A 20,344-nucleotide genomic window follows, 5' to 3' on the forward strand; every position below is an offset into this window, starting at 1 on the left:
TATTTTAATTTATTGTCGAGAAAAGTTGCAGAGATAATTTTAGTTTTTATGATGATGTTTTTGTAATTAGTCCTATTGTTTATCTGTATAAATTAAATGACACAAAGCAAAACTTGTCATAATACTGCAGAATTCAAAATCATATAGAAATTTTTTATGTTGAATATCAAAATTACTTATATATATTATATATATATATATATATATATATAATATATATTTCTTATACTCTTAGATATAAAACTAGACTGATGTCTAGCAAAGTTCATAGAAGTTTTCAAAATTTGTTCAATATTTTTCAAAAATACATTTGCATATTCAAATAATAAGGACAAAACTTTTCCTACAATTTAGAAAATCGCACCTTGCAAATAATATTTGAATCTAATTTATTTAGATAGATATTCACAAAATAGTTTCTTCTAAACTTTTTTTTCATATTCACTCATTTATTTCATTATTTGCTGAAAATATTATAATTGTGTTTAACATCACAATGTTAAAAACGTCAAAATGAAAAAGTATTAATGAATTGTCTTCTTGAGCAAATTACAAGACTTTTCGAAATTTTAAACAATTTTACGTAAACAAAATGAATACCATAAATCGTGAAAATTTTGATAAATGCCAACTATGTTGATAAGTTAAGAGCTGAAAATTGGAAAAGGTAAAATGTAAAATGTAAAGGTAAAAGGTAAAATACTATATAATTTATGATGGCAAAACTCATATGACTTATGCATATAGCTGTATCTACATAGAAAGTAGCAGTTAAAATACAGTAGATTAATTCTTTTTTATTAAATGTATAATTATAATAATAGGTTAACTTGATGTATCTAGAGCAAATATTAATTTTGTCAATAAAATAATTATTATATACTACGTAAATCTTTATATTTCTCTGCAAAATATCAAAATCGTTTGCAAAACATCAACTTGCAAAATAATGTATCTCAACTAGCATCACAAACATATGTACTGAAAAATAATACATAATGCTGCATTTTGTCAAATTTATAGTTTCTCAAAAATTTAATTTTTTCGAAGCAAATTTTTTTCAAAAATGTTAATCGTTTTTAAAAAAATAATAATTTTTGGTACGGGAAGTTCCAGCAAATTGCCTTAAGGCACGATTGCCCCACTAGTTTAAGATCATAATGGTAATTGTATGCCTATATAATTGATGTTAATGCAATCATTGAAATTCGTAAAATTATCTATAATGCATGGAAACTTAATATCTTTTTTGATATGGAAAACATATAAATATACTAGCATATATAGTTTTACTATAATCCGACAATAATAGTATACAACATACAATTTCGATTTGTAAGTCGGTCAACTTATTTTCGCCAAAAGTTCTACGTCAATAAAATCAGTACATTTATATGTGACAAGCATTGCAGTGGGTAAACTATCCATATTATTAGTGTTAGTTGCGTATTTCACATATACATCACATATTTCCATTTTCGCAATCAGTTATTTTTTATACAAACAATTTTGTAGAAATACTTTTTTGGCTTAACATTTTTTGCCGGCCAGTTATTAATATAATTAAGACTAAAATAGTAATTTTACACTTATATAATTGATGTTAATACAATAATTGATGTTAATACAATCATTGAAATTCATTCAAATAGAAACTTAATATCTTTTTGGCTAAACAACGTTGCCAGGTCAGCTAATATTGTACACCTATATCATTGATGTTGATAAAATTTTTGAAATTCTTAAAATAATATATAATGCATTGAAACTTAATATATTTTCTGATATAAAAAGTATATGAATACTACTATATATATAGTTTTACTATAATCTGACAATATTAGTGTACAACATACTATTTCGATTTGTAAAACAGTCAACAACCTACTTTTGCCAAAGGTTCTACATCAACCCTCAGCTGCATCATTGCAGACGCAAATGCATAGAAACGCGATACTTCAAAAGCGAAATATCTACAAGAGTGTAGTATTCATTCCAGCAATTATCCATTTTCACAATCTCGGTGTTCGTAATTACATGTTACAAATAATTAATATGATCCTCTAATTCAAAAGCCGTTGCTGGATAGCAAAGCGTGCGAAATTCAAATCTTACAATTAAATCTACGAATTCGTGCGTGAGTAGATATGTAGAAATTCTGTAAGATTAGATGTTTGCGGGAGACGAAAGCTAAATTCTAGGTATATTGTTGTAATTATCTTAGTATCTGTTTAGGATTTAATATCTGATGTGTCTTATGCATCATTTATTCAAGTATTATCTGTACTTATTTGCTGAATACGTTTTGTGTTATTAAATAAAATGATATCCTAGTAAGAGAGCTATTTTTAGGATCTTATGATATATTTGGGTACGTTTGTTATTTATGTAATATATGTGATACATTACCAACTTACGAATTGTATATTATGAATTAGCTATTAGAATAGTTATTCTTATTTTGTTAATAAGAACTGTATAATAATACAGTACTGTATAATAATAATTCCTACTATGTTATATTAAAATAAAATAACAAGCTGTGTAAAAAACTAATAATTTACAATGGACTAATAAAATTCCTTTGATGAATATTCATTTTAGTATATCGAAATAGAAGCTTAAGAGGGTTGTTCGGTTTTTATTTTTATTTTTTAGATTTTGAGATTTTTTGATATTATGAAAGCTAAAAACCTTAGAGTTATTTAAAAAAAATCATCTCAATATCTATTTTTTGACGAAGTTATATCTCTATATGTATGATCCTCTGAAATCTTTTTTTCATCGCTCCGGAACTATTGTATGCCAGCTACCCTCTTTTTCATTATAATACCTCATGCACATGACCTTTTTAATGTGTCAGCATCTTTGAACACCATGGTGTATTTAGTACATTAAATTAAATGGTATATTTAGTACATTATATTAAAACCTTTGAATACGTTTTTCTCAAAATGACTTTTTTTAATACGGTGCCACAAATTTAAAAAAAAACTACAAGTCGGATGGACTTGCATTTTTTTTTAATTTGTTCACAACTGCAATACCTAGTCCCCTTACGTCAAACAACTTCATAACATTACGTTGGCGATGCGCAACGGATTTATCTGTGGCACCGCAAAAGAGATCGATTTTGCAATGCCCACTTTGGCGCCCCCTGGTTAAAAAATGACGGCGAAAAAAAAAATAATTTTTTTTAATATTCTATGATTTTGTAATTTTTGTTTAAAAAAAACGCATGTTTCTATGATAAATACTTTTCCAGAAAAACAAAAACAAATACCTTGCATTTTTTGTAACAAAAAAAGAACAACCCCCTTAAATCTACGATATGACTGTATTTACGATAAGAATATAAGATATATTCCAGAAATATGAAAGAACTAAATTATTGATTAGTTGATACCAGAATGATATAAAATTATATAAATATTTTTATTACACCATCTGAATAAGAAACTGTTTGATGATCATATTTAATTAACCCTTTCCCTATGCCTTAGTATCAAAACCTTTGTAATTTTCATTTCAATTATATGTTCTCGCAAATGTTTGTTCTATAAAATATTTCGTGACATACTTCTTTTTATTTTTTTTAAATAATAATTACATTCCAATACAGTTTTTATTCTAGATTTAATTAGAAGCAGCCAAATTTTATGTACAAGTAATCATAAAAGCTGCTCTTCAATTTACTGATCAATAATCATATAAATTGATCAACAAATTTTCAAAATTATTCTTCGTAAACTGAATTCTTTAAAGAAGACATTTTATTTATTATTATTATTCTTATGTATGTATTTTCATATTGCAGTATAGCAAAAGTCAAGAGTGAGTTTTACAGATTATAAATAGTGAAAAAAATCATCAATTTATAATATGATTCGAAATATTGGCTGAGAACCTAGAATAATATTCTCTTTTGATACAAATACTATTGATGAAATAATATTTCTGAATTCGCAAATTCGTTTATAACTAACTTCCCGAATGGTAGAAATTGTAATCTACCAAAAATAGAAAACGAAAATTTTTGCATATCTTCACGTTTGAAGGTTTCTGAATATTTTGGCATACCTTAGAATAAATTAATGGGTGTGTGTTTATGTGCGCGTGTGTATATATGTATGGATACAATTTTCAAATACGTAAAATGTTAATAAACCATTTAGTTTTGAATTGAAAAAATATCTGTAATCTATACATTACTAAAAAATAGAACTTTGTAATGTTATTTTATACAGAAGTAGCAAACCCGACGAACTCCGTTTCGCCACCAGATGGTTTCGTGAGAAAGATGACGGAATTTTTTGTTTGTTTTATATTTAAAAAGGAAAGATTTGATCAGGAAGGAAAACCCAACTTATTTTTATATATATATATAGAAGATAATCTATTCGCAATTTTTTAAAACAATTATTGATTATTTTTATTACTCGAATTTTTAGTTACGGTGCGTGAAGTTCCAGCAATTTGCATTAGGGCACGATGCCATGCACCACTAATTTTCTTAGCTATAAACCTTGCGGAGTTCAAATCAAAATGTAATGAATCTTAAATTTAAGTATGACTGTTTATTCATTATACAAAAATAATTATTATAAATAGTCATACCTATAAAATTATTTTCCAAAGAACAGCTATCATAATATACGGATAAAAAAAGCCTTTTTAAAAGCATTAATGTCTTACTTGATATATTTTTAATTAGAAGGAATTGCCGTTATCTCTGGCAACTTTTCGAAAACTTATGGAGATGAATTGAAAGCTACTACGAAAGTTGTACGTCTTAGCCAGAACTAATACTATAATAAAACTCGCATTTAATTTCACGTTATGCTAATATTACTGAGTTTTATGAAAGACCGGTGACAGATGATACAATAATTTTCACTAAAATTAATGAAATTTATAAACCGTTTTTAATGCTTAAAGAGATTCTATAAATTACGTATTTAGAATAAGAAAATTTATGCCTTCAACGATTTTATATAGAAATTTACTATATTTATTTAAATGCGTATGAACACATATCAAATGTGAGTTTTAATATCAACTCAATAAAATAGTATTGCAAACTTTCAGTAGTATTAATGTAACTATCAAAAATCTTTTGTTGAAGATTACAAAAAATTAAAATAAGACATAATTTGAATATTTTAAAGTCCAATTGATTGTACAGGGCAATTTAGATATATTTCTGGAACCTTCCAATATTTTAACATTCATAATTTAGATTTTTTTAACGGTTCAATGGTTGAACGTCATAAATCTTGATGAAGTTTGAGATATTACTGATATACAGAGTCTTCTACATTTTCGTATTATTTTTTTGATTGGTCGGTTTTGTGGATTTAAGCGACATCTCATTACATTTTTGTCCATCCCTTTAGCCAGGATGCCATGCACCACTAGTTATAGCCTTTAGTTAAAAATGCACCAAGACAACTTAATGCTTCAAAGAAAAATTTGTTTTCGGCAAAATTCTTGGAAAAACTACTTTTAAATGTCACACATATATGACAGACATATATGCCTGATATGGCTCATGTAGAAGTCTTTAGCGTCATACACATATGACTGACACGACGATTAACGAGTTAAGTAAAATTATCAACTATGTTTCCAAGACCGTAATGTGACTTCATATCAAACGTCGTTACTGAACTAAAATTTGATGGCGAACAGGAGTTTATAAACCTGAAAAGTATTAATCTTATACAATGTTACGAATACATAAAATTTTAAAGCAGTTCTTTGAGCAACAAACGCTCTTATAAATGCTTTTTTCATGCAGTGAGGTCGACAAGGGCATATAATTGGTCAATTAGCAAGGCAAGCGCGGTCTCCGACCACGACTACTACTCGTATTTAAATATCCTATTAGGTTTTACGAGAACTCTCTTCAGCTGAATGCTTAGCAAAATGTATTTCCACCAGCTAGTCAATTCACCAAAGAATACTGCATTTTCTGTTAGATATATCGATAGACATATATATCGGATTGCATATATTTGCATAATAATTGAAAGGTTAAGGTTTTTCATTATCGAGGTTTTCATTTTGTAATTAACTTTATATTAGGTTGTCAAATATCTCCCTTCCGCTTTTTTGCTCTTGGTTTATAATACAAAAAGGCGGAAGGAAGATATTTGACAACCTTATATGATAACTATGGAGTGAATTTCTGATTTCAAATCATCCAGGTATAATAAAATCAAAAAAACGGCGCGTAAGGTTCACGCGCGATTGAAGTAAAACTTATTTGCTACTGTACAAGATGGCATTTAAGTAAAAATAAATACATTATATAACAATTTTGAATAATGTTTATTAGTAGTATGGTAACACTCGTGATGTACACATTTATTAGTGTCAACCATTATACGCATTTATATAATGATAAATTATAAATTATTTATTTATTATTTATAATAGCATTAAAATTATGTATAATATTTAAAAATAATAATGTAATTAAAGTCATACTTCAAATATGACATGATCGGTTTGTCATTGTAATTAGCATTTACACCCTAGTCGCGCCTAAAGAAGTTTTACTTTAAAAATAAAGTCAGTAATATTAAATTCTTATTTTTCCTGGAGATATCTATTAAAGTGTAAAGTGAGAAGTGGCTTCGTTGAATAGATGTATGATCACGACTGTGTGATTTTGGATGTAGAATTATAAGAAATACTTATTGCCTAACCGCGAGTTGCGTTTGGTTCTTTCAATGAAGATTGATATTTCATAATTTGTTCGTTGCATTTATTATGAATGATAATTTTAATATTGCAAAATAGATAATAAAAAAAAAAAATAATTTCAGAATTTCTACTCTTTTTATACTAATAAAAAACGTAAAATGGTTATGACATTTGTTATAATATATTACGCAAAAAATGTATATCGAAATATTGTTATTTGAATTTACTAATTTCTAACATATCTGTTATGACTTTTATAAGTTGAAGGTTTAAATGTTTGAAATCTTAAACATCTCTCAGAATATATATATATATATATATATATATATATACAAAAATAATTTAACATATTTTTTTATATGTGATAATAATTCCTATCTGGTCATACCGAATAAAACTTTGGGGCTGTTCTAGCAAATCTAATGTGGCATTGTTACATCGGAGCCAGTCAAAATCCGGGACAAATATTTCTTCCGGAACCCAGGGCACTAATTGGAAATACACCATTCAATAAGAAATACTTATAAATGGGAAATAGAAAATAGGAAATATTTGTGAAGAATATTTCAGTGATTATTTGTCAATCATGTTAAAGAATAAATTATCTATTAGCCAATCCTCAATTTCATATTATGTTTGTATTTTTTTTTCATTCTTATTCTTCCACTATGTATCTCTGTCTCCATATATGAGTTATATGAGAGACAAATTCAAGTTGTTTGTAATCGTGTTTACTTGTGTAATACGTGGTAGTGATTACCATTTTGTCAAAGTAAGCTGCAGCACGTTCCATGTTGGAGTGTAATGGAGTCACTTCAGATAAATAGTACGGCAAACTCGCTTTAACGAGGGATGTAAAAATAAAATGAAATAAAATAAAATGTAACCTCAGCGAGGATGAAAAACACTGAAATTAGAATCGTGTTAAATAAGAATTTGTAAAATGCTAACAATGCGGTAGAAACCTAAAATCGAATTGGTTTGAAATAGCCTTGTGCCAATTTGTTGAAATCAATTCGATGTTGTACCGTTTATATTTTGTAAGAAATATAGTTTTTGAAGTAAAACTTCTTTAGGCGCAACTGACATCGTAGTACAAATCTTGATTTAATGAAAAATGCCTGAATTGAAAGAATATTTTACCCTGTTCCTTAAAAATAATAAAACAAATTAAACATTTTGCCGTGTACTAAACGTATGTTTATTAGAAATTATTTCTATATTATTCGTAGTTTCTATAAATCTTCGAAGTTATTAAAATGAAAAATATTTTTTAGGTAAGACAGATATTACAAATGTTCAAACAATGAGATTACATCGCCAGCAAAAAAGTAAAAAAAAATACAAGCAGTCAATAAATGTGTGTTAATTTTAATTACATCAAGTTCTTCAAACACAATTACATGAGGAGTGAAGTTGCAAAAACAATATTAGTTTAGACGTTGTTTAACATAATCCACTGTGTGAACGAATATTATAGAATTTATGATCTTTAGAATATTTAGAATTATTAATCAGCAATCACTTGATTTCTCTAATGAAGGTTCATTTCTAAATGCTAATTACAATGACAAACCGATGATGTCACATTTGAAGTATGACTTGAATTGCATTATTGTTTTTAAATATTATACATATTTTTAATGCTATTATAAATATATAATTTATAATTTATCATAAAAAATGATATAAATGTATATAATGGTTGACTCTAATAAATGTGTGCATCACGAGCGTTACCATATTACTAATAAACATTATTCAAAATTGTTATATGTATTTATTTTTACCTAAATACCATCTTATATAGTAGCAAATAAGATTTAGTTCAATCGCGTGAGAACCTTACATACACTCTTTTTTCATCTCCTTTCTTTCAAGAACAAAATACATTGATGTTAAAATGAACAAAAAGTGATTAAGAAAATAATAAAAAATATAAATTTGAATTACTTGTCACTCATGATAAGTACCGGTATTGCCATTTCTTATATGTTTCAAATTGGAATTTAATAAAGTATTTATATATAATTCGTATTAATGAATATATCCTATGGTTTAATATTATACCCAACAATAACTATGCAACATTTTCTCTCCATTCTAAACACGTTCGACCACTTAAAAATGTGTCTCATCAAAAAACTTACTTTGGCAAAATTGCATAATTCGGTTTAATTATGTCGATAATGTGTTTTTACACCGTGGAACAGCTTTCGACGGTGGAGGCTGCGCAAATAGAGCAGAGAAATGCTTTTCAAAAATTACGGTCACGTCTCCGTAGTTTAAAAATATTTCAGCAGGAATTCGATTGAGATAATTATAATTTGCCACCCATTGATTAGCAGTCGGCTTTTTGGTCGCTTTAATTATCATAACTTTTGATGCTAACAAAATTTTATAGTATCGCCACGTGACGATCATAATGAAGATATGAAAATTATAAAGTTATTAACTTGATTGTGAATACGTATACATTACACACACATATATATATACATATATATATACATATATATACATATATATATATATACTACCTGACCCGACAAACGTTGTGTTGCCATATAAATTATTTTTAGAAGTATAAGAAATAACTGATTATGAATATAGAAGTATATGGAATATAGCAATCACAATATAAGTTGATTGTTTGCCCACTGCAACGCATGCCACATATAAATTATGCAAAATTTGATAGGTAATTAATAACAGCGAATAAGTTTGAACTATTCTATAAGCTCAGAAAAATCTTGATCGAAATTCAACGAATAACGTTCACCTAATTGATCAATTATCGAGCTATATAAAAAATGAATGGGCTACTATAATGACCATTATAAAATAGGGATTTGTTGTAGGAGAGTAATAATCTATAGTTGTAATTATATTTCCGCACTAAAACACAAAAATAAAGAAAATTAGCCGAAAATTTAAAAGAACCTGTCAGGGTTGGGCAGCCCTTGATGAAAATAAATTGCTTCTCAGGTAAATTTTAAACTTTTTCATAACTTCAGAAAAATCTGTACTAAAATTATGTCGAAAATATATGTTATATTGACTAAACACGTAATGAAAATTATTCGATTACTAAAATTACTTTTACGAAATAGTTTGTGGTAAGAAGGTAAAAGTTTAGGGTAGTGTGTACTTCAACTACGAATTAGAAGCAGATGATATAAAAAATAAAACAATCAGATTTGTTAATAGATTGATGTTAATATTAATCTTGTAATATTGATATGTAGGATGTGATTTGGATCAAGGATGTTCGATTTTAGTTTTGCATTTTTGATATATTCATATAAAATATGATAATATTAGAAAATTAGACACCAGAATAATCAAGTTCGGTAGTTTTATAACAAATAAAAAAAATTATTTAATTTGAGGATTAAAAATAATACTATTTAGTAATTAAAAAAAAAATGAACTATCAAGAATTTCCTATTGAACATACCTTGAACAATTTTCAACAACTAGCTTAAACAGTTTCTGTAAAACCTGTTTCTCGGTAATATTAAAAATGTTGAAAAATAATATACAAATTAAACCAACTCGATGTTGCATAAAAAACTTTTCAAAAATATATTTCCTACAATCTAATTAGGCAATCCTAACTCGGGCCGGAGTTTTCAAATCCGGTAAAAATTATCTACGTATGCAACGGTTGTCGGAAAATCATTGCGGTGTACGCTGAATAATAAATTTTGAAACGAACGGAATTCGCAATGTTCCGGAATTGAAATAGGAATATTTGAGTTTAATAGGTACGTGAAATAAGTACTTTTCATAAATTTTTAATATCTGAAAAAAAAACTTTTTGAAACGTATCTATATATCATATAAACGCAACTGGTAACTGGAAACTAGTGATGTGCCGACTCGAAAAATTCCCGATTCGAATGATTCGAATCAGAAAAAAACCTGATTCGAATCATGATTCGAATCAACTCGAATCAAGTATATATATGGACAAAAAAAATCATGAATGTATTAATTTAGTAAAAGTGATCCAAATTTATAATCAAAATTGTCAGTTTAACCAATATAACCGACAAAGTAGAAATTGTAAACATAAATCACTATCAAAAAGTATATTCTGAAAATTATTAAAAATGATGTAATTTTGAGGACGGCTAAAACATATCTTCAAATTAATTTACAATAATAGATTACCAAACAATTGTGCATCACTAAAGCATATAAAATAATATTTGGAATCATGGGTCGATTGTTTATTTTACTATGTAATCAGTAAAGGATCGCATCTAAACTGAGAGCTGAAAGTTAATTTCATTAATGTGAATTTGCCATTACTTACATAATCAGAAGTTAACATATTATTTACTGACTTTCTGGTGTTTAGTAATTGTTTCAAAAGAGAATTATATTGAAAGATTCCCGAAACTCGTTTCATAATTTCGAGTGGTTTATTCTGATAACATTTAAAATCTAAAACACTTAATTATTATCAAAATTGGGTATTGATATTTCACGAATAAAATCGCTCTCAGCGCTCCGTAAAATAAATAAACACGCAAGAACGACGACGCATTGTATCGCCCATACGGTTAACTCATATCGCTCGAACGGCTTGAAGTCGGGATGATTCGAATCAGAATTGAAGTCGGAATAACTCGTAACGCCGCTTGATTCGGTTTGGCTCATGAAGTCGGAACAACTCATAACGCCGCTTGATTCGAGTTGGCTCAGATGAAGTCGGAACAACTCATATCGCCGCTTGATTCGAGTTGGCTCATATAAAGTCGGAACAACTCATATCGCCGCTTGATTCGGTTTGAGTCATGAAGTCGGAATAACTCATATCGCCGCTTGATTCGGTTTGAGTCATATGAAGTCGGATGATATAGTTAGTCGATGAATGCGGTTAAAGTCACACAAAGACGATTGGAGGTGGCTGATACATTTAAGCATATTAAAGTCGGGTGGCTCGCATGATTTAATTCATTATTTATTTTTTATATTTATGATATTTATTTTTTATATTATTATAATATGGAATTAAATTAAAACATTTTTTTATATTTATATTTATGAAAAATTTGTGTTAATACATATTTTATCACAGTAAATATTTCGCGGCTTGATGCGAGTTGATTCGAATCAAGTAAAATCTGATTCGAATCAAGTCGTTAAAGGCTTGATTCGAATGATTCGAATCACTTGATTCGACTTGGCACATCACTACTGGAAACCTTTAATAAAAATTAATACAGAATATTTTCTTCAATAAAGGATATATAATGTTATCATGTGTCTTCAAAAATAAATTAAGTAATTTTAATGTCTCAATAAAAAATATAAAATTTTGTATAGCTAAAGTATTAAATTTTATAAAGACAAAAGAAAGTTTTTTTTTTCAAAAATAAAATGCAGGACAGAATATCGTTGTTCAAGTTTCTGAGTAAATTTGCTGCAATTTCATTCTATTAAATAATTCACTGCATAAATCGACCATTATTTTTACATCAGATTATTACTATTTGTATTTGAATTTATTACTTCCAAATGCTTTTACATTTTATATCAAAAGCTATAATTAAATATACATTTAATAGACAGCAATGCAAGCAATTCATTTATAAATAAAACGTGTTCAATTTTCGTGTTTTATTTTTAGCGTCAATATCATTAAACTGGATTGAGAGTAATGCACAATTGTAGCGAACTAACCACTTCAATTTTTTGTTGCATGAATATGCATTGGCAATTTATTTCGGAATAATTGACTTAACATTTATGCAACGAGTGACCAGTTTTAAAATGGTACTTAAAACAGGCATTACAAAATTGTTGGCAATGTTTTATTAGAAGAAAAATACCGATAATATTTGCAAACGTAGAACGTTCGTAGTGAACATATTGCATTTCACAAGAGTAAAGTTTATATTATTTGGCTTTTTGTTTTGTAAGCGTAAGAAAATGAATGCAACTCCATTCACTATTGACTTTTAGAACGCCAATAACGCAAAAAATTTGGAATCAAATTTTATATCTTTTTAGTGGTAACATGCTTTTATCATTAAATAAAATAATAGATTCACTTCTTCAGAGGCATTCAAATAGAAAACAATCATTATTTATAATCGTTAGTGATAAAACAGTGCTGCAGACCTGTAGACGATACCAGTTAAGTAACATCTGTAACATTTTCAAATAATTTACATTAGTATAAATTAAAAGCGATTTTTTATTTATAAAAAATAAAAATGAATTTTTAAATTACCAAAAGAAAAAACGCATGTTATTAATTTTAATTAAGTTATTTAGAATGTCCACTATTATCAATATGATCATCATGTATTCAGTTTGAACATCGACTACTCAGAAAGCAGATTTGTCAAAAATGGATATCAAAAAAATGGAAACAAAGGATATCAAAAATATTTCAGAAAGTCTGCAGGGTGCTATTTAATTACTCCTAAGATGTTTGAGGAAGTGCCGAAAAAAAGACAAATACCTATCACTTACATCTTTAACGCTATTTTAAGAACAATATACTGGCTAACCCAATTCAATTGTCCATTATAAAGATGATATCAAGAATCGCCAAAGATCCTAGCTTGGTGACCTTATATCAAGGTATCAGTCTGCTTCCAAAACTATGCAAAATTCTCGAAAGACTTCTGATTAAAAATATACTGTTCGGAAATATGAAATAATTCCAAACAGTTTCGAAACTTGGTTTTCGAAAGCAGCACTCGACCACACAGCGATACCACAAAATTGTCCAACAAATCAATAAAGATTTTGATTCAAAACAATATTGCTCTGCTGACGTCAATCAAACCTTTGACGATAGTGAGTGTGGGAACTATACTGGCTCATCGGACAAAATTCAAATATATCTCTTGAAAACTAAATCTCAGTTCATACTATAATAATCCATTTGGTCGTATGGAATAGAGGTTTGGGGCTACTCTAACAAGTCAAAAGTAGCATTAGTACAGTCAACACAATCAAAACTTCTTAGAATGAAGACAGGTGTTGCGTGAGTGATAAAACTCTGCACGATGATCTTAATGTGCAGTGTATTGAAAAAATTAAGAACAAAATTCACAAATTCACAAAGGAATTAAAAAAATCATTCTATTAACAACTCACTAGACGCTTCGTTACTTCTTAAACCAGAACTTAGAAGACCAAAAAAAAAATTAAGGCTTATTACTTTGATTTAGTAATTTGTATCTAATAATACCCACAAGGGTATTAACTATCTATAATCATATTTAAAAAATGTAAATCAAAAGAACTTGCAGAATGTGATTATGTTCTAATTGTTATTGATAATAGAATAAAAAAAGTTAATTCTTGAAAAACGTATAACACCTATTGGTATGGTAATCATAGGCCAATTAAATTAAAGCTTCAGTAAATGCCAAAGATATTATTTTATTTTAATATGGAACACGAAATAAGAAACGTCGTTCTATATTTCAGCCATAATGATAGCGCGTTGGCATTGTTTTTTCATAGTTATTTTTTTATTACAGTTTACCCACTTAGAGAAAGGCCTCGGTGGCACGTTCATTTACATGTATTTAGCAGCGAGCGCACTTAACAAAAGCTTTACAGTGTAGAGGGTCATATCAAATAAATTGAAATGCTAGAAATGTCACGCATTGTATGCGAGCGGTGCGATAAAATGGAAACAACACGGCGGGCTCTCGGTCACTCTAATGAATTGAGAATACTGTGTTAATTACTGAAATTACACATTCATATATAACTCGCTCACTACGACTCTCTACGAGCTAGAGAGGCACAGATGGATAACCATAATCGACATTATCAACGAGTTGTTAATGTGGGCAAAATCCATCAACTTTCCGATATCTAAAAACTAATTGATCAACTAAATTTCGTACACTACAAACAGAGGGAGTGAAGCAAGACACTTGCTAATGTCTAATGATCATTTTTTACCATCAGATGAAACATTATTAACATTTTTTATTAGTTCCCTAAAATAGCTTGATCTGCCTTTCTAAAAATTTAGTCAGTTCTTTATTCCGTCAATACAAGTAAAATGCTTTTTGAATCATTCAAATCGGACTCTCCGTTCTCTTGATCCTCCGTCGGGCGTGCCAATTTAACTGCGAATATACATAAAATTTGTTTCTGTCAGATACACTCGATTCTATACATATTTTGATTGCCCGACGACTGTATTGACATTTGTTCCCATATCTTCAAAACGTCTGGACCTGCGTTAGCCAAAAGCAGTCAGTCTCCATCAATAGGAATCAAATGTATTTTGAATCATTCAAATCAGTTGATTTGCGCTCTCCAAATCATCGACAAAAATTTTGTATCTGCATATAAATACATACTACACACACACATAGATTTTTTGAAAGCTTGCCAAAATTTTCACAAAGTCTTAAAACGTAAAAATATACAAATTTAGATAGCTTTGTGATATGATACTTTTTATAACGAAAAATGTTGATTTGCTGGAATAAACATAATATTTATATATGTCGTTAAACTGTAGCATAAATCTGCTCAGGCTGTAAGTTGTTTCACGTTTTACGAAAACCTAGAGTCAATATCATGAGGCTTCTATGTCATTTATATAATGAAAATTAGGAAGTAGAATAATGTAAAGATAAGAAGTAAACTAATTGAAAATAATATAAAGGCATTTTAAAAAAACAGCAAAGTTTTTAAACGGTTTTCTGGTATATTTGTGTTGGACCATGATCCACCCGGTTACCATTTATAAGAAAGATTGAAAAATATTATGAAGTAATTTATCATGTATGTGGTGCGTGATTACACCTGTACAAGAAATATCATCATTGATAAATGATAATTATATAAAATATTTAATATAACCTGGCTGTGGTTTATTTGACTGCACAGTGAAACTTACCTTCACTCATTTTTATTGTCTTTACTAATTATTTGCTATTTTATCCATTAGAATATTAAAATAAATAAAGAAAATCTTAGATTTAGAACTACTTTTGCTTTTGAGATGTTTTCTCTTCTAGGGAGTTTATAAAGTTCATCTCTTGCTGTAATTTCGAAAAATTTTGTTAACTATTTCGAATATCACTGTACACATCTCTATATCGTAAAGATACTTTAGTGCGTGCAACTGTGTATTGTTATTAGAGAAGGAAATTGTGCAGGTGTAGTACTCAGGTGCAACTGAAAATCATGAGTTCTAAAATGAAAAATAAAAGAAATACAAGTGGTTTGAATATTTATCACAAATTTGAATAATATTTATTAAAATTCGAATAATCAAGAGTAATAAATTGTTTATAATAAACACAGAATTTCATAAGTGAAAACATAAAGCTAATTTTTTAATGCAGCAAAATGTGCATCAATTTCTGTACATTTTGGACATAGTACCTACATACGATATTAATAGTATTAGAAATAAATTAATGAGGATCATTTCATTTTGGTATATGCTTATAATATAATTTACAGTGAGATCTGCTGGTAAGCATTTTCATGTAATTATGTCGTGAAATTTATTTCTTAGTGTATTATCCAAATTAAATGCTAATTAATGTATTTTTGGAATGTTGAATTAAGTACAATATGTAATTTGCATAGCCGTTTAGAATGTTCACTGTATACAAGTGAAAAAGTACTGCAAGTATTGTTTTATACTACAACAATAAAAAATATAATTGTCAATACCAAGTATTAACTGTTGCTGTTGCAATCACATTATCTATCAAGTAGAAATCTATTCTACTAATTGCATTGTCTGTAATCAGTACAATGTCCTAAAGCAATTTCACACTATTTCATCAACAAAACACTTATAATAAGTAAGCGAAAAATATTATCTAGGATGTGCCTAATATCTAAAAATTAACATCACATTTGTGAAGTGAACAATGTTTAAAACCGAGTTCACAATATTTCACGAACAAAACACTTAAAATAAAAAACAAGAAGAAAATAATATTACCTAGAATGTACCTAAATAAACAATAAATTAACATTAATGTTCATTTTATGAGCTGTTGTGCCGAATCTTCTGCCTTTTGGAAGGTAACTACTGCCTATCTATGATTTTCAGGAGAATTAATCTAATATTGATCATATAATTAAAATTTTAATACGCAAAATGAGGGCAAGCTATATTTACTTAAAAACTTGGGACCAACACTCTGATAACGTAGAAAGTTATGGCAATGCTGTTACGGGTCATATCTTTGTATGAATTTTTGACAAGCTGTCAAAAAGGTATGTATGTGCTATGCAATTCTAAACTAATTAACAAATTTGTCATAATGTCTAAAATAGTCGATTTTAGAACATTCTATACTCTGCGAGGGTGTAATCAACTATCTTTTTTCCAAATGGTATTAAAAATTTATTTTCTGTTTTGTGAATAGGATTCCTATTATTACATTCCTTTGGTCATAAAAGCCGAATGTGTTTTACCAAAAAATCATAAAAAAATCTGCCAAACAAATGCAGTATATTGCCTGTGTTCTAGTTAACACTGTACCTACCTAGACCGAATTTCGAGCGAGTAACAAAGTTCGAACGCATTGAATTTGCACATGTTTTATGTAAACACATATGGGCAAACAAAACACACATGTGAACGGCATTTCGTGCGAATTAATTTGATTACGTCACGTACAAATGCCCAGTTACATGCGCCTATACACTGTGCATTACTTCTATGAGCAAACTATTATGTAAACAAAACCTCTGCTTCATGATATTTGAATGAGTATACATATATGAAATTCATACGAGTGGAAATAATAGTGAGGATTTTTCATTTGGTACGTTTGTAAATGGCCAGGTTGTATATGATTCTGTTTGGTATAAAATTATTTCAATATATAGTAATAGGAAATATATATATAGGAATAGTAAAAAATAATTTGTTTAATTTCATATATCATTTTTATAATTCTACACGTAAAACTCAAAGAGAAATAAAAATATAGGGTAGGCATTGCAACAATATCACTATTGATATTAAATCTACTAATAATTTTATCAAAGAGAGTATGGTCCATCACCAAATTACCTTCTAATAAAAGGATTCAAGAATTACAGCTCAACAGCTCATGTAACACATTGTTCTGATTGTTCTGTTCAGATACCAAAAAATATAAATATTAACATTTAAAAATGTACCTATATTATTATCTACTGATGTCTTTGATTTTCGATTCGAACGATTAAAAATAGTCGTTATGTAAAAAATGATTTAAAAAAAACATGTAGATTCGAGGTAGACATTACATATAAATATGATATATCAATATGAAGATCAACTTCATATGATAATTTTTTACATTGTAGAACTACCTAAAAACTCAACTTATTTGGTTTTTATCTTTCCTATAAAAATAATAAATGATAAATATAAACCAATCCTAATGACAGTACAAAATATATTATTTCTTATTATTATTTATGTTGAGTAGCAGATCTGAGCGATCTAATAGTTTATCCAGTTCTTCGCTACTAATTACACTTTCACCAGAAGTAACAACTACTTTTTCATCTTCAGTGAGAAGTTTTTTCAAATTCTCTAATTCAGCCTTTTCTGTTATTTGTAATTTCTTGCCAACTAATTTGAACTTATCTGTTTGTATTATAAGTTTTTCCAGTTTTCGTTTTTTCTCCCCAACTGAAATGATGACTTCATCAATAGTACCTCTAGTTACAAATTGATATATTATCACAGGCTTTGTTTGTCCAATTCTATGACACCGGTCCTGAGCTTGGATGTCTACTTGAGGATTCCAGTCACTATCATACAATATCACAGTATCAGCTGCAGTTAAATTTAAACCTTGACCTCCAGCCCTCGTGGATAATAAAAATATCTTTACTTCAGGATCAGTATTAAATTCCTGTATAGCTTCACTTCGTTGTTCAAAGCTTTTGCCGCCGTCTAGTCGCCGGTAGTCGTAGCCTCTCATTATAACGAATTCTTCAATAATGTCGAGCATCATAGTCAGAGTACTAAATATAAGTATTTTGTGACCACCAGCAATAAGTCGACTACTCAACGCGTCAAGCATCATCATTTTACCGGACTGAGTTACAAGTTCTTCATCAATACGAAGAACCGGCGTTTCACCTTGTATGCATTCCTTTTCCAAAGGAAAATGAACCAGATATGGATGATTCACAATTTTGCGAAACATCATTGCAGTATTTTGCATAGTAATTCTGACTAGTTCACGTATTACTTTTTTTGGAATATCCGTGAAACTGCTAGGAAGATTTAATACATCCTCGTAAAAATCGAATTCATCGTCTGATTCACATTCCTTAAAAAAGTTTGAAGTTCTAGCCTTAGTAGGCCGCTTCTCTGGCAAAATTTCAAATTCTTTTTTGCCTGGATTCGCTAATTCTTCAATATTTCTATCTACAACATATTTGTATAAATCCCTTTGCTTGACAGAGAGTGGGCAATATACTATCAGTTCTTTCTTGGGAGGAAGGCTTAGAGCGACATCAGTTTTTAAACGGCGCAACACAAAAGGTTTCAAAATATCATGCATCATAGATAAAGCACGAGTTTCCTGCTCCTGCTTAATAAACTTATCAGCATCATTCTTCAGATCATCTACGTCAAGCCATGCTTCAAAAATTTCAAAATCAGTGAAAATTTCAGGCAAGAGGAAATGCAGTAATGACCATAATTCCCTTAAATTGTTTTGCAAAGGAGTACCAGTTAAGAGTAAGCGATTCATTGACTTGAATGATTGCAAAACTCTATATAGTTGAGTTTTATGACTTTTTAATCTATGGCCTTCGTCAATTATAATATACGACCATGTGGGCAGTGACATGATCGCTTGCTCGGTCAACGGTGTTTGATAACTAGTCAAAACTACAGGACGGCACTGTGTTTTATCACCCACAATGTATTTTTTCTTTAAAATAGAGGAGACTAAACTTTTCCTTGTTTCCTTGTCACCATGGAAGAGAACAACTGGAAGTTTTGGAGCAAACCTCTTAAATTCTGAAGACCAATTGGGTAAGGTAGATAAAGGAGCACAGATGAGAAAAGGCCCCCTGTCACCTTCATTATATAAATGACAGATAAAAGCAATAGTTTGAATTGTTTTGCCAAGACCCATTTCATCTGCAAGAATTCCGTTCACTCCATTTTCGTAAAGAACCTTTAACCATTCTACTCCTTCCAGCTGGTAATCTCTTAATTTACCATTCTCAAGCAATGATATATTCATTGCTCTTTCCTGTTCACTGGAGGAATTTCTTATCTGAGCTAAATCAATGTCAGGCTGTGTAGCTGAATGATTTTTGGTTTTAACATTTTGCATGTTGTTACTCATTCTCTCCTCTATATATTTGGAATACACACTACTTTTATTAAGAAGATACTTCAATGCCCGATAAGACTGTTCTCTTTTGCTCTTTTGTATATTCAAATCTTCGTTCTCTTTTTCTTTTTTAGAAAGTTTTTTTCCTTTTTTTGTTTTAGCATATTGTCCCTCATCAGCTCTCATCGGTAACGAAGAATTCTCAGTATTCTCATCTATTTGAGAAATATTATCTTGCTGACTATGCTGCATTTCATCATCTTGCTTAAACCTTTTTGGAGAAGATAGTTGCTCAACACTTTCCT

The 20,344-nt window shown here is 28.9% G+C and overlaps 1 protein-coding gene across 1 annotated transcript in view; it reads right to left on the reverse strand.

The window, feature by feature from the left end:
* The window catches only part of LOC113369956 (lymphoid-specific helicase-like), a 945,337-nt gene that overhangs the window by 168,509 nt on the left and 756,484 nt on the right, over positions 1-20,344 (reverse strand). The gene's annotated exons all lie outside the window — the stretch shown is intronic.

The sequence above is a fragment of the Ctenocephalides felis genome, unplaced genomic scaffold, assembly GCF_003426905.1.
Source record: "Ctenocephalides felis isolate EL2017-DRISC unplaced genomic scaffold, ASM342690v1 CF-g0.4_SCAFFOLD_01492, whole genome shotgun sequence".
Lineage (NCBI taxonomy): Eukaryota > Metazoa > Arthropoda > Insecta > Siphonaptera > Pulicidae > Ctenocephalides > Ctenocephalides felis.